This window comes from Dama dama, chromosome 27 (assembly GCF_033118175.1).
Source record: "Dama dama isolate Ldn47 chromosome 27, ASM3311817v1, whole genome shotgun sequence".
Classification (NCBI taxonomy): domain Eukaryota; kingdom Metazoa; phylum Chordata; class Mammalia; order Artiodactyla; family Cervidae; genus Dama; species Dama dama.
This window is the reverse complement of record NC_083707.1, coordinates 29264683-29280157: the sequence shown is the minus strand read 5'-3', so window position 1 is coordinate 29280157 and position 15475 is coordinate 29264683.

Below are 15475 nucleotides of genomic sequence, written 5' to 3'. Positions count from 1 at the left end.
ATATTGATACTTTCTACTTTTACTATGTGATTCAATAAAACAGAACCAACTATATTAATATCTGTTTCAGTTTAAATTTTATGGTATGTCGTTGGCTTGAAATAGTGCTCATTGCTGGGTTAGAAGTGGATTCACAAATGCTTTAAAAAGAGCTTTGGGATTTTGAGATGATGGTTATATGTCAAGTTTTTTTATTAGGTGGAGAAACTTGGGGGGGGAGTACATTGGACTGGAAGTCAGGAGATCTTGAACAAATTGCATTCAGTTGAATTATAAATTCCTCTCCTCTAAAATAAAGTGAATGCTTATATTGCAGAGTCATTGGAATAATAAAATATCTCTGCATGACTAGTACAGTGCTAGTAACATAACTGCATCCCCCCAAAAAATGGTGTATGCATTCTTTCAACAAATGTTTATTGGCTACTTATCATGTGCCAAGTACTATACTCAAAGATGGGGGCAAAGCAATGAAGAAGGTTCTCCCTGTGCTTAAGAAGCTCAGTTCTAATGGGGAGTTAGAAAACACACACACACATAAATAAAATAGGTAGAACCTTTAATAAAACCAGTAAGAGGCTGAACAAAGGATGATATATTTTAGATAAGCTTGATGATTTTACCACTTGCTTATCAATAGATTTAACAAGCTATTACTCTTTAGAGTAAAATGGATCATAGTATATACTTGTTTTCACCTTTCCTTTCAATTCTAACATGTCAATTATTTGACTTTGGATGATCTCTGTGGGGTCAAACATTTTTAATAACTCAATTGCAATGACTTAGTTTTATTGCTGGTTATGAACTCGTAACTTATATCACTCTGCCACCTACTCTGTCCAAATTTGATTAACTATTTTAGCTTGGAAAGGTGGAGAATTAAAAGTTGGGGCAACAAGGGATCTGGTTGCAGATTGCTATGAATCATGTGTCAAAGGAAATGTCTGCTTTGTTACTTACAGTCTTTCAAATACTGAAAGTTGGCAAATGTCTGAATCTATGCATTTATTATAATTTTTTAGTGGAAGAATAAACCATTGGTGACTTGAGTCATCTAAAAAACCTTTTTACTATCCAAAATGTTCTCTTTTCTGCTATGTGGTGGGATTGCTAAATTTTTAGAACTATTTTTAGCTCAGTCATAATTTATATAGAAATCATTAAGTGAAATACATAGCTCTCTCCTTAAAATGTTATTTGAAGGGGAAAATAAAAGCATGCCTGAGGGACTTTTGGGGTTACCTACCCTGTTTTATCTGAGAACTTGTTGTAGGAAGTTATAAAAAAGAAAAGATGATACAGATTTCTGATTCTGATATAACCATCTGGGCCAGCTATTTCGAAAACCTTCACCCATCTCGATTGATTTTCAGCTCAGGCTTGCCTCATACATTATTGGATTTGAAAGAGACCCGAGAAGGATGATTGCTAAAACTAACAAATGGCTTGGTTAAGCCGTAGAAGCTTATAAAATATACCTATTCCTGGGTTCTATCCCAGTCGTATGTGTGAGTGATTAGTTGCTCAGTTCAGTTTAGTTCAGTCGCTCAGTCGTGTCTGACTCTTTGCGACCCCATGAATTGCAGCACGCCAGGCCTTCCTGTCCATCACAAACTCCCGGAGTTTACTCAAACTCATGTCCATCGAGTGGGTGATGCATCCAGCCATCTCATCCTCTGTCGTCCCCTTCTCCTCCTGCCCCCAATTCCTCCCAGTATCAGGGTCTTTTCCAATGAGTCAGCTCTTCGCATGAGGTGGCCAAAGTACTGGAGTTTCAGCTTCAGCATCAGTCCTTCCAATGAACACCCAGGACTGATCTCCTTTAGGATGGACTGGTTGGATCTCCTTGCAGTCCAAGGGATTCTCAAGAGTCTTCTCCAACACCACAGTTCAAAAGCATCAATTCTTCAGCGCTCAGCTTTCTTCACAGTCCAACTCTCACATCCATACATGACCACTGGAAAAACCATAGCCTTGACTAGATGGACCTTTGTTGGCAAAGTAATGTCTCTGCTTTTTAATATGCTATCTAGGTTGGTCATAACTTTCCTTCCAAGGAGTAAGCATCTTTTAATTTCATGGCTGCAGTCACCATCTGCAGTGATTTTGGAGCCCCCAAAAGTAAAGTCTGACGCTGTTTCCACTGTCTCCCCATCTATTTGCCATGAAGGGATGGGACCAGATGCCATGATCTTAGTTTTTGAATGTTGAGCTTTAAGCCAACTTTTTCACTCTCCTCTTTTACTTTCATCAAGAGGCTTTTTAGTTCCTCTTCACTTTCTGCCATAAGGGTGGTGTCATCTGCATATCTGAGGTTATTGATAATTCTCCAGGCAACCTTGATTCCAACTTGTACTTCTTCCAGCCCAGCATTTCTCATGATGTACTCTGCATAGAAGTTAAATAAGCAGGGTGACAGTATACAGCCTTGATGTACTCCTTTTCCTATTTGGAACCAGTCTGTTGTTCCATGTCCAGTTCTAACTGTTGCTTCCTGACCTGCATATAGGTTTCTCAAGAGGCAGGTCAGGTGGTCTGGTATTCCCATCTCTTTCAGAATTTTCCACAGTTTATTGTGATCCACACAGTCAAAGGCTTTGGCATAGTCAATACAGCAGAATAAAGCAGTCAATAAAGCAATACCCCACGTCCAAGGTAAGAGAAACCCAAGTAAGACGGTAGGTGTTGCGAGAGGGCATCAGAGGGCAGACACACTGAAACCATAATCACAGAAAACTACCCAATGTGATCACAGGACCACAGTCTTGTCTAACTCAGTGAAGCTAAGCCATGCCATGTGGGGCCACCCAAGATGGACAGGTCATGGTGGAGAGGTCTGACAGAATGTGGTCCACTGGAGAAGGGAATGAAAAACCACTTCAGTATTCTTGCCTTGAGAACCCCATGAACAGTATGAAAAGGCAAAATGATAGGACACTGAAAGAGCAACTCCCCAGGTGGGTAGGTGCCCAATATGCTACTGGAGATCAGTGGAGAAATAACTCCAGAAAGAATGAAGGGATGGAGTCAAAGCAAAAACGATATCCAGTTGTGGATGTGACTGGTGATAGAAGCAAGGTTCAATGCTGTAAAGAGCAATATTGCATAGGAACCTGGAATGTTAGGTCCATGAATCAAGGCAAATTGGAAGTGGTCAAAGAGGAGATGGCAAGAATGAATGTCTACATTCTAGGAATCAGTGAACTAAAATGGACTGGAATGGGTGAATTTAACTCAGATGACCATTATATCTACTACTGTGGGCAGGAATCCCTTAGAAGAAATGGAGTAGCCATCATGGTCAACAAAAGAGTCCAAAATGCAGTACTTGGCTGCAATCTCAAAAATGACAGAATGATCTCTGTTCATTTCTAAGGCAAATCATTCAATATCACGGTAATCCAAGCCTATGCCCCAACCAGTAATGCTGAAGAAGCTGAAGTTGAATGGTTCTATGAAGACCTACAAGACCTTTTAGATTAGTTGCTCAGTCATGTTCAACTCTTTGCAACCCTTTGGACTGTAGCCTGCCAGGCTTCTCTTGTCCGTGGGACTCTCCAGGCAAGAACAGTGGAGTGGGTTGCCATTTCCTCCTCCAGGGGAGCTCCCCAACCCAGGGATCTAAACTGCATTGCCTGTATCTCCTGCATTGCAGACAGATTCTTTACCCACTGAGCCATCAGGGAAGCTCTATCCCAGTCACACTATGTCAAATCCTGACTAGGTAGAGCCAAGGAATCCATGTGTTTATCAAGTTCTCATAATGATGAGCAGTTAAATTTGGAAATACTTTTGAAATGCAGTTGAGGACACAGAGGAGTACTATTGTAAAGGAAATGTAAAATATAAAAAGTAAAGGAGGGAGTCATTCACTTATTCTTTTTTTAAAAAATAAAGAGCTGCTTTATCATATGTAAAGTATTAGGTAAAAGCAGGGCTTTCAAATGTGAAAAACTATGATCTCTGACCTCAAATCTGTGTTATTCTTGTTAGTATCAAAAGGATACAATCATGTAAATGAGTACATATACTACTATATATCTAGAGCATTAAATAATATATATATTTTTATTTTCTCTTTGAAAAAATATGAGGGCAGGTGCTATTATCCTCAATCTACTCTTCCTCTTTTTCTACATTAAGTAGAGCTATAACACATGTGATTACCTATTTTCCTTCAGGGGAACAATAAGTTAAATATAAAAGAATAAATGTTAACATTTATTTCATACTTATAATATTCTAGGCACTGTGCTTGGTACTTTATATGCTTTAACATATAATCCTCACAACTTTATGAAACAGGGACTATCATTCTGTTGTATAACTGATGAAACTGAAGTTTAAATAACACGTTCTAAATCAAGAGCATATAGGTAGTAGCACTAAAAGCTGAGGTTCGGAGTTAGCACGTGTATTTACCATATGATTGCATCTCTTTGGAAGAGAGATAAAACACAAATTTTTTTTGGTGTGAAAACTCCATGGTACCTCGTTCCCAGTGATGAACAAGACAATGGTATTCTGACTTTGAACAAAACAGGAAACCACTGTGTGTTTAGGCTTCACAAGCCATTTGTTTCTCATTCCATGAAATACACACCACCACCACCCCCAGTAAAGAACTGAATATGGGGAAACAGTACTCTGCAGACCCTGGAGAAAAAAATAAATCACCCTGAGCCTTGGCAACAATAAATTTTTCACTGCGCACTAATCAAACAGATAGAAAAAGGGCCATGGCCTGTGATTTACTTAATTAAACCTTTGAGGGAGGAGAGGTAGTTAGCTCACAGAGTTGGATGCTTCACACATGACAAAAACCAGCAATGTCAGCAGAATAGAAAGGCTATCACTCTCACCATGACGAATGCAAAGGCACAGGAGGCCCTGTCCACCCCTGTTAAATATGACAGAGCCTGCTTCATTTCAGAAAAATCAGGAGACTTTTATTTGGCAACCAGTGCCTGAGTCCTGTTGTTTTTATTAAAACCTCCCCTCAATGTGGGGTGAAGCACTGCTGGGGGAATTCTCTCCAGGCTTCTCTGGCAACCAAGAGGACCAGGCAGCTCTTCTTGAGGTCAGTGCATGAATGTGAACAGAGGAGTGTGGACTAATTGCTTCTTTATTCCTTGGAGCCCTTTGGTCCTCTGAGGTTCAGTTTAGGATACTTTGAAACCTGATCTCAGATTTCACCATTTCTAATGTCCCTTCCATCTGCATAGTGTTAAACGTGTGTGTATAGTTTTGGGACTGTATCCATCAGGATAGTCTCGGTTTTGCTGCAGCAACAAACAACTCTCAACTCTCAAGGCATAAACTCAACAAAGGCTTATATTTACTCATGTCACCTGGGCAGCAGGAGGGCATAAGGGGTGGAGGGTCTTCTGTAATCACCTAGGGACTCAGGCTGAAAGAAGATCTATCTTGACATGTGCTTTTATAATAACCAGGAGGGAGGAAAAGGGAATGTGGTAATTATACACTGGCTCCTAAAGCTTCTGTCTGGAAGAAATAAATGTCACTTCAGATTACCTTTCACTGGCTAAAGCAAGTCACATGACCATGGCTAATTTCAAAGAGAATGAGGAAATACAACACTCACATGCTGAAAAGATATGACATAGACTATACCTCCACAGTCCTGATGGAAAAGGACACATATGGGAGTCATAGACATGCTGGCAAATGCTGAGGGTAGAGGAGAACCCATGATTTGCTCTCCTGGATTCCTAGTGGCTTGATTTAATGAATGTTCTTTCTTATCTTAGGAGTCTTCTGGCATCTCAGCCTGGTATCAGACTTGACCATCAAGGAAGTTTTCTTCTCTTCAGAATAAGGGAGAGAAAGAATTAGGAACAGAGAATATGGACCATGAACTTCTGAGATGCCTATGTGCTATTTTTAAGGATAAAAACTTAATAGATTTTGCCAACAAAATCAAAGTTGGGAACCTGGGTCTCCTGAATTGCAAGCTGATTCTTTTATCATCTGAGCCAAGTGGCACTAGTGATAAAGAGCCCACCTGCCAATGTAGGAGATGTAAAAGACACAGGTTCAATACCTGGATTGGGAAGATCCCCTGGAGGAGGGCATGGCAACCCACTCCAGAATTCTTGCCTGGAGAATCCCATGGAGAGAGGAGCCTGGTAGACTACAATCCATGGGGTCACAAAAAGTCAGACACAACTGAGCAAATAACACTTTCACTCTCTTTTTCATATATGTGTGTGTGTATGTGTGTGTGTGTGTATTCTTTTCCAGATTCTTTTCTCTTATAAGTTATTATAAGACATTGTAAAAAAAAAAAGACATTGAGTATTGTTCCCTGTGCTATATATAGTAAGCCCTTGTTGATCATCCATTTTATACTTAACAGTGTGTATATGTTAATCTCAAAATGCTAGAGGAGTCTGGAGGGCTACAGTCCATGGCATTGCAGAGAGTCAGACACGACTGAAGTAACTGAGTGCATATATTTATATAATCACTTTACTGTATACCTGAAGCTAACACAGCATGTTTCAATATATATATAAAAAAAAAAAAAAGGGAAGGAAAAAAAACGTGCCAAATACACTCCCATCCAGGTTTCCTCCAAAATACTTTTCCAATGGAAACAGTGGAGCTTAAAATCACTGATTTCCCTGGGATCCAATACAGAAGCAAGTCCTATTGGCTTCATCTTCCCTGATGGCTCAGATGGTAAAGCGTCTGCCTTGCCATGTGGGAGACTCATGTTCGATCCCCAGGTCGGGAAGATCCCCTGGAGAAGGAAATGGCAACACATTCCAGTATTCTTGCCTGGAAAATTCTATGGATGGAGGAGCCTGATAGGCTACAGTCCATGGGGTCGCAAACAATCGGACATGACTGAGCGACTTCAATTTCTTTCACTTTCAAATCTTGAATCTGCCCTTCCCCCACACTTGCACCACAATCACCCTCGTCCAAGCCACTGCTGTGTCTCACCACGGTTATTAAAGCAGCTTCCTAAGTGACCTTGATGATTCTACTCTTGCTCTGCTCCAGTCTGTTCTCCATCCAGCAGCCATCATGATCTTTTTCACAGTAAATCACGCCCTGCTCTCAACTGTTCAAGGGATCCATGTCACAGGTAGAGTGAGATCAAATTCTTCTATAATGATACATTTCCGACCTCAGCCCCTGCCATTCTTCTCTTCTCGGTTGAGCCAAATGGACAACTTACTTATTGTTCCTTGCACGCATTAAACATACTCAAGGTTTGTGCATATTTTTTTTCCTCCTGCTTGAAATGGTTTCCCCAAAACATTCCTAATGTTTTCTTCTTCATTTGATTCAAGCATCTGGTCAAATGTTACCTTCCCAGAGAATCTTTTCTTGAACGCCGTATTGGTTTGCTATTGCTGTGTAAATAGGATCCCAAAACGTAGTGACTTAAAGCAACAAATACTTATCATCACATAGCTTACATGGGCCAGGAATCTGGGAGAGTTTTAGCTTGATGACTCTGACAGAGAGGTTTCAGTCACATCAGCCAGGGATGTTATCATCTGGGGCTTGACTGGAGCCGGACGTCCCCATTCAGAGGTGGCTCTGCTCAGACCTGACAAGTGGACACTGGTTGTCTGCAGAAGGCCTTAGTGTCCACCACATGGACATCTGCTGGTAATGACGGAATGTCTATGGGGCCTGGCAGCTGGTGTTCCTAGGAGTGAGTGCTCCAAGACAGAAAAAAGTAGCCCCAGTGCTGTTTATATCTTCATCTTGGATGTCAACACAGCTTATCCTCTATCTTCTATTTGTTAAAAAAATAAATCTGCCTCTCACTCAAGGGAAATGAAATTACTTTTGAACAATTATAAGAACAGATCCTGGTGAAGCATGAGAACCTTGGTAAAAGACACAAAGTGAAAGTGGATCAGTCATGTCCGACTGTTTGTGACCCCGTGGACTGTAGCCCACCAGACCTCTGCCCAGGGGATTCACCAGGCAAGAATACTGGAGTGGGTTGCCATGTCCTTCTCCAGGGCATCTTCTGTACCAAAGGATCGAATCTGGGTCTCCTGCATGGCAGGCAGGTTCTTTACCATCTGAAATACCTTTCTAATCCACATCTTGGTCCCCATCTAGGTTGTCTTAGGGTAGTATGCAGTGTTTTCTTTAAACTTGAGACAGTCTTAGAATTTCTTAACAAATTAGTGATCCACAGAAGGTAGAGACCCACACAAATTTTCTTTCAAAAGCTGAACGTTTAAGCAAATTTGAATTATAAAAATGTGTATTTTAATTACACGGTACACCAGGACTCCACAGAAGGCTCCATTTTTTTCCTGGACCAGTACAAGCCATGTAGAATGTGATTCATACAGATGTCTACATTGGCCATCAACCACAGGCAGACCTTAGCCCAAGGCCCATTTTGGAAGAAAACTGAAAGCAGGTTATGCCTATATGTTATTGCTACACTTACTCTTGCACCTGCAGGTTGCTTTTAGGAGTTGTTTAATGGAAACCTCGAGTCCCCTTAAGCCAAATGTAATTTATGAAAAGGTGGCTGTGCTGAATTATAAGGGTAAGTATGTTAACAAGTTCTAGTTCACTCGACCACAGACTTGGTGAGCTACTCTGGAGTGAGTCCTGCCTTCAGCCAAGAAAACAAAAAATAGCACATCCCCTTTTAATTAATTGCTTCTGGCAAGAAACCTGGTCATGAGGGAACAGCGCTAGACAAAGACTGGAGTGCATTGATCTTCCCAATTAATATATGGCCAAGGCTTCTTTTCTGATCATGTCCTGCTTGTCTTATTATTGTTGCTCATGTAAACTCACACAAGGTACCAAGTATTTTCTTTGTTTAGCATGGTGGATTAAAATGATGGCTGCAAAACTGCACTGTTTCTAAGGAAGGGATAAGTACATTAAATCTGTTTCTGCCTCCTATAAAATAAAAAAGGTACTGACCTTGTTAATAAGGTATGTATGCAGCAGATAACAAAAGTATCATTTAAGTAGTGTACTTGGGTAAGATAGATAAAGTTAAATTTTGGATTGCTTCATGGAGATGATACAGATTCAATAGTTGGCACACTATTAATTACATAAATATTTTTATCTTGGAGTAACATATTATAAGCTCACTAGAAAACAAAGAGAAAGATAGCATACTATTTCCCTTTTGTTAATTCACTAAATAAATAAATATGTATTATACATATTATGGGTCTGTTATACACTAGGCATTGAGGATACAAGGTAGACAAAACATAAACGTTTTCTGAACTCGGGTACTTACGTCAGTAGTGAGTATAGGGAAGGCAAACATTAAACAAATAATCACACTAAACACAGATGGGGAGGGGTGTGTTTGTACAAGTGCCTTGAGAGACAAGTATAGTGATTTATCCACTTAAACAATATTTTTTGTTTACTCTGTGTGCCTCTTCTCCTGGGCCTACGGTAGTGAACAAAGCAGGTTTTAAAAAGTCTCTATTTTTCTTGAATAAAGTAGGTAAAAGATCTGTTTTACAGAGAAGCAATACACAAAATAAATATGTAGATTCTAGGGTGGAGTGTATCAAGGAGAGATAGGTAGAGATGTGGTCAGAGAGGCCTTGAAATGAGTTGGGGAAATGGATTAAGGAGAGCCTTCTAACCATTTTCAAAGGCATTGGCTTTACCCCAATAAAATAAGAAGCTTTGGTGCTTTGAAACATGGCATGGTCTGACATGTCTTAAAATGATGCGTATATGTATGACTGATTCATTTTGCTGTTCAGTTAGAAACACTGTAAAACAACTATACTCCAGTAAAAATTAATAATAATAAAAAAAAGATGACTCTGGCCATAAGGATCAAGATAGAATCAGGTAAACCAATGAGAAGTTCATTTAATATTCCAGGCACAAATAAGGGTGGTTTAGGAACTGGTGGCAATTTTATAGGTAGTGAAAAGTGGTCATTTTCTGGATATAATTTTGAGATACTGCAACTGGATTAGCTGCTAGATTAGATTAGGAATAGAAAAGAGAGGAACCAGGAAGAACTCTAGGGAACTCTGAAAGAGTGGTATCTTTTGAGGAAGACTTCCTTGAGAGAGTGACACTTGGGAATTGTTATTGCTGTTTAGTTGCTAAGTGGTGGGATGCTTTGCGACCCCAAGGATTGCAGCCCACCAGGCTCCTTTGTTCATGGGATTTCCCAGACAAGACTACTAGAGTGGGCTGCCATTTCCTTCTCCAGGGGATCTTCCTACCCAGGAATCGAACCTGCGTCTTCTGCCCTGGCAGGCAGATTCTTTCCCACTGAGTCACCTGGGAAACCCCCTAATAAGAATTAACTGGATAAGGATGGACAGAACACATAGACTGAGAGTTGATTATGTTCCTAGGAAGATGAAAAGAAAATAAATTTATTAAGCTGAAATTAAAGTGTATTTATTATACTTGTCAAACTTTTAGGGACAGTATTATTTGCAACCTTGCATATTATTAAAGCAGTGCATGTGACACTGTATTCATCATGAATTCTTAAATTAGGCTCCACATTAATTAGGTTTGTGGTACATAAATTTAATAAATGTTATTTCAAAATTACTATTATAGAAGCTTTTTCTTAATATTACTTATCTGTACCCAGCCAAGGAGAGAAAAACACCAGTTGTATATTTCCAAAATTACATTGCAATTGCTTCTTCTTTACAATAATAGGGAATGCTGGTTTTGTATTGAGAGTACAGTAGTCTGACAGTTCTGGAACTTTCAACTGGAAATAAATTAGGAAACTTCCAGCCTGCTTATAAGGATTCAAGGCATGCATTTAACCTGGATCTGAACTACATTAAATCTGGTCACATATTAAATAACAAGTCTAAGCAAATATGTACAGCATCAGCAAATATATGTACTATTCTCAAACATTTTCATTTTCTGTTAAATATTTACACCTTTTAATAGTTTCATGTTTATTTTACTTATTAAATAATTTCTCATCTCTTTCTGTTTCTTAAACACTATATTTATATAAAAGAAGTCATAACAAAAAGGCAGTGCCATCTATGTTGTGTCTGATGCATCTTCAATCATTGTGCTTACACTTTTGTTTTATTTCAGTTTTTATGGTTGGTATTTTCACCTTTTAGAGCAACTTCTAAAAGTACTTAGTCTTAGAGGAGTCACTAACCAAATTCCAAAAATTAGGTGATTCCAACAGCCCAAAGCAATGATAATAAAAGACATCAAAGGCTTTGTTTTATGTTATTTTTAAAACGAGGATGATCAAGTGTGGTTTGATTTTTCTAAAGGAGAAAATCAAAAGCATCAGAGCAGGATGTATGGAATTATGATGACGAAGCTGTCCCAGCATGGAGCTGATAGAATCACAGAAACCCTGTCAGGAACACATCTGGCTCTGGCTCTCATTCCAAAGTGATGCATCAAGTCTTCTAGCTGGAAAATCATGGTAACTCCCCAGATCACTTTCCCCATGGCTTTGGAAACTCAGATGTGCCTTGGGGAGGAAAAAAATATGTTCCTTTTTTTCTTTCGTGTTTTCATTATATTGAGGCAACTTATACGATGATCCAACTCATGATTAAGTCAGAAAAGTCAGTCTTTTAATTAGACAATTTAGTTATTTTAAAAAACCAAATTCTTACACAATAGTTGTTTGCATTGTATGAGAAAATGACATTTTTATAAATCTCTTTTATTCGATTATTCTGGCATTAGCTAAATGACTGTGTATATATCAGCTCAGTTCAGTTCAGTCACTCAGTCGCATGCAACTCTTTGCGACCCCATGGACTGCAGCACGCCAGGCTTCCCTGTCCATCACCAATTCTTGGAGCTTGCTCAAACTCATGTCCATTGAGTCAGTGAAGCCATCCAACCATCTCAACCTCCATCGTCCCCTTCTTCTCCTGCCTTCAATCCTCAGCATCAGTCCTTCCAATGAATATTCAGGACTGATTTCCTTCAGGATAGACTGGTTGGATTTCCTTGCAGTCCAAGAGACTCTCAAGAGTCTTTTCCAACACCCCAGTTCAAAAGAATCAATTCTTCAGCACTCAGCTTTCTTTACAGTCCAACTCTCACATCCATACATGACTACTGGGAAAACCATAGGTTTGACTAGACGGATCTTTGTTGGCAAAGTAATGTCTCTGCTTTTTAATATGCTGTCTAGGTTGGCCATAACTTTTCTTCCAAGGAGCAAGTGTCTTTTAATTTCAAGGCTGCAGTCACCATCTGCAGTGATTTTGGAGTCCAAGAAAATAAAGTCTGTTACAGTTTCCATTGTTTCCCCATCTATTCACCATGAAGTGATGGGACTGAATGCCATGATCTTCATTTTTTGAATGTTGAGTTTTAAGCCGACTTGTTCACTCTCCTCTTCCACTTTCATCAAGGGGCTCTTTAGTTCTTCTTCACCTCTGCCATAAAGGTGGTGTCATCTGCATATCTGAGATTACTGATACATCTCCCGGCAATCTTGATTCCAGCTTGTGCTTCATCCAGCTTGGCATTTTTCATGATGTGTTCTGCTTATAAGTTAAATAAGCAGGGTGACGATATACAGCCTTGACACACTCCTTTCCTGATTTGGAACCAGTCTATTGTTCCATGTCTGGTTCTAACTGTTGCTTCTTGACCTGCATACAGATTTCTCAGGAGGCAGATAAAGTGGTCTGGTTTTCCTATCTCTTTAGGAATTTTCCACAGTTTGGTGTGATGAACACAGTCAAAAGCAGAAGTAGATGTTTTTCCTGGAACTCTCTTGCTCTTTTGATGATCCAACAGATGTTGGCAATTTGATCTCTGGTTCCTCTGCCTTTTCTAATTCCCGCTTGAACATCTGGAAGTTCACAGTTCATGTACTATTGAAACCTGGCTTGGAGAATTTTGAGCATTACTTTACTAGCATGTGAGATGAGTGCAATTGTGCAGTAGTTTAAACATTCTTTGTCATTGCCTTTCTTTGAGATTGAAATGAAAACTGACCATTTCCAGTCCTGTGGCCACTGCTGAGTTTTCCAAATTTGTTGGCATATTGAGTGCAGCACTTTCACAGCATCATCCTTTAGGATTTGAAATAGTTCAACTTGAATTCCATCACCTCCACTAGCTTTCTTCATAGTGATGCTTCCTAAGGCCCACTTGACTTTGTGTTCCAGGATGTCTGACTCTAGGTGAGTGATCACACTATTGTGGTTATCTGGGTCATGAAGATATCATTTGTACATTTCTTCTGTGTATTCTTGCCACCTCTTCTTAGTATCTTCTGCTTCTGTTAGGTCCATACCATTTCTGTCCTTTATTGAGCCCATCTTTGCATGAAATGTTCCCTTGGTATCTATCTGATACCTGCTTGATGAGCCCTCCAAGCAGGGATTGCTAATGGTTTTTGTAAAGGACTGTCACCCTTTGCATTCTTTACACATCATTGAGTTTTAAAGTGCAGGACTGTGGCAGCTTACTACATAACATGGTCTCAATAAACCTATCAATTGGAGGCTTGGTTCAGCAGCATTTCAAAAACCTCACACTGGCCCCAGGTGCATTTGAGGAAAATGTCCCCTCTCAGCAGGCACGTGTGAAAACTAAAAGCAGTGTTGGACCTGGTTGGAAGAAAAGCCCTAGAAATATCAAGGATTACTGAATGTGAGAATCAAAATCTGCCTTGAAGCTCATGTTAACAACTTCCATTCAACTCTGTGAGGAGTCAAAAATATTGCATCCAGGGTCAGTTGAATTTTCTGTTCTTAAATAATGCTGGGGAACTTCATTCAAGAACGAGACCTGCTAAGGGCAATCCTTTAGATGTAGGATAACTCACTGTTTGTAATAGATTGGGGAACAAAGAGTTATAACTTATTGGCAAAAGCCTCTATTTAGGTGTGCACTACTGTACTAAAGAAAAATAATGCTATTTTGGCATCCTGAGGTCAAAGATCAGCTTTTTATTCAAATTCCACATCACTGGTCTTCCCCTGGAGTCCCAAAACTAGATGGATAGATTACGGACCTATTTTCTGGTAGATATTTGACTCTTAGACTATATTGTTTGTTTCTCTGGATACTGGCAACTAATAGCTCTTGGGTTCTATTGAGTGAGAGACTGACTCTTCTTCTTGCATTGTGCACAGAGCAGGATGCTTTACGTGAAGGCACAGTGGATACTTAATTATCACCTGATAAAAGGGGTCACTCAAGGCCTCCCTTTCCAGATGTCTCTTCTGCTTGTTAATGTCTTCTAGAGTACCCACTTTTGAGATCATTGTACTCCAATATATTCAACCATTAGCATTTACTACCAAAACATTATAAATTAGTTCATCCATTTTAGCTGGTTGCCAGTATTACAAACAGATACCAACACATACAAGTTTTTATTAAGGAAGGAAAGTCATGGGGATAAGGCATCCTTTGCAAGGGGGCCACATAGAGTTAAAGTCTTTGAACAGACAGAGCATTTCTTCCATTCCTTTTCTCTACAACTAAAGTATACAGCTGTCAGTTTTCAATGCATATCTAATGACTATCTATTCTATTCAAGGCACTGTGGTTTTAGAGGACAAAATAATTTTTTTTTCTATTTTATCAGCCCTTAGAAAGTTGAGGGCTGACATATATATACATACGTGCTGCTGCTGCTGCTAAGTCGCTTCAGTCGTGTCCGACTCTGTGCAACCCGATAGACTGCAGCCCACCAGGCTTCCCCGTCCCTGGGATTCTCCAGGCAAGAACACTGGAGTGGGTTACCATTTCCTTCTCCAATGCATGAAAGTGAAAAGTGAAAGTGAAGTTTCTCAGTCATGTCTGACTCTTAGCGACCCCATGGACTGCAGCCTACCAGACTCCTCTGTCCATGGAATTTTCCAGGCAGGAGTATATATATATATATATATATATATATATACACACACACATATATGTCTATGGATTTGTGTTATAATATGAGGAAATCATTGGCAATGGAATCACAGTGATTTAAGTACAGTATTGTGTGCAAGCCGAGGAATTAGAAACTCATCTTCTCTTAGATGAATTGGGCCTGATTTCAGAGAAGGGCTAGCTTTTGTACTCTGTCTTGACAAGTAAACAGGATCATGAAAGGCAGAAGAAAAGGAGGAAGAAATCCTGGGACAGAGAAAGACAGGAGTGAAGGTATGAACATTAGAAAGAAAGTAGTGGGGGAAATGGTAGGTGATCCCAGTTTCTTGAAAAAGTCAAATTCTTGGAAACATGTAAGCATAAAAACAGGTTGGAAGTAGCCAACAGAGATTTGAAAAAGTTCAGAAAGCCATTATAAAGGTTTGGTGCTAACCATGTAGGTAATAGAAATTAATAAAAAAGATTATAAACAGAAGAGTGATTTGATCAGTTCTGTGCATTATAAAGGGTTTCCCTGGTGTCTCAGATTATAAAGAGTCTGCCTGCAATGCAGGAGATTCAGGTTCGATCCCTGGATTGGGAAGATCCCCTGGAG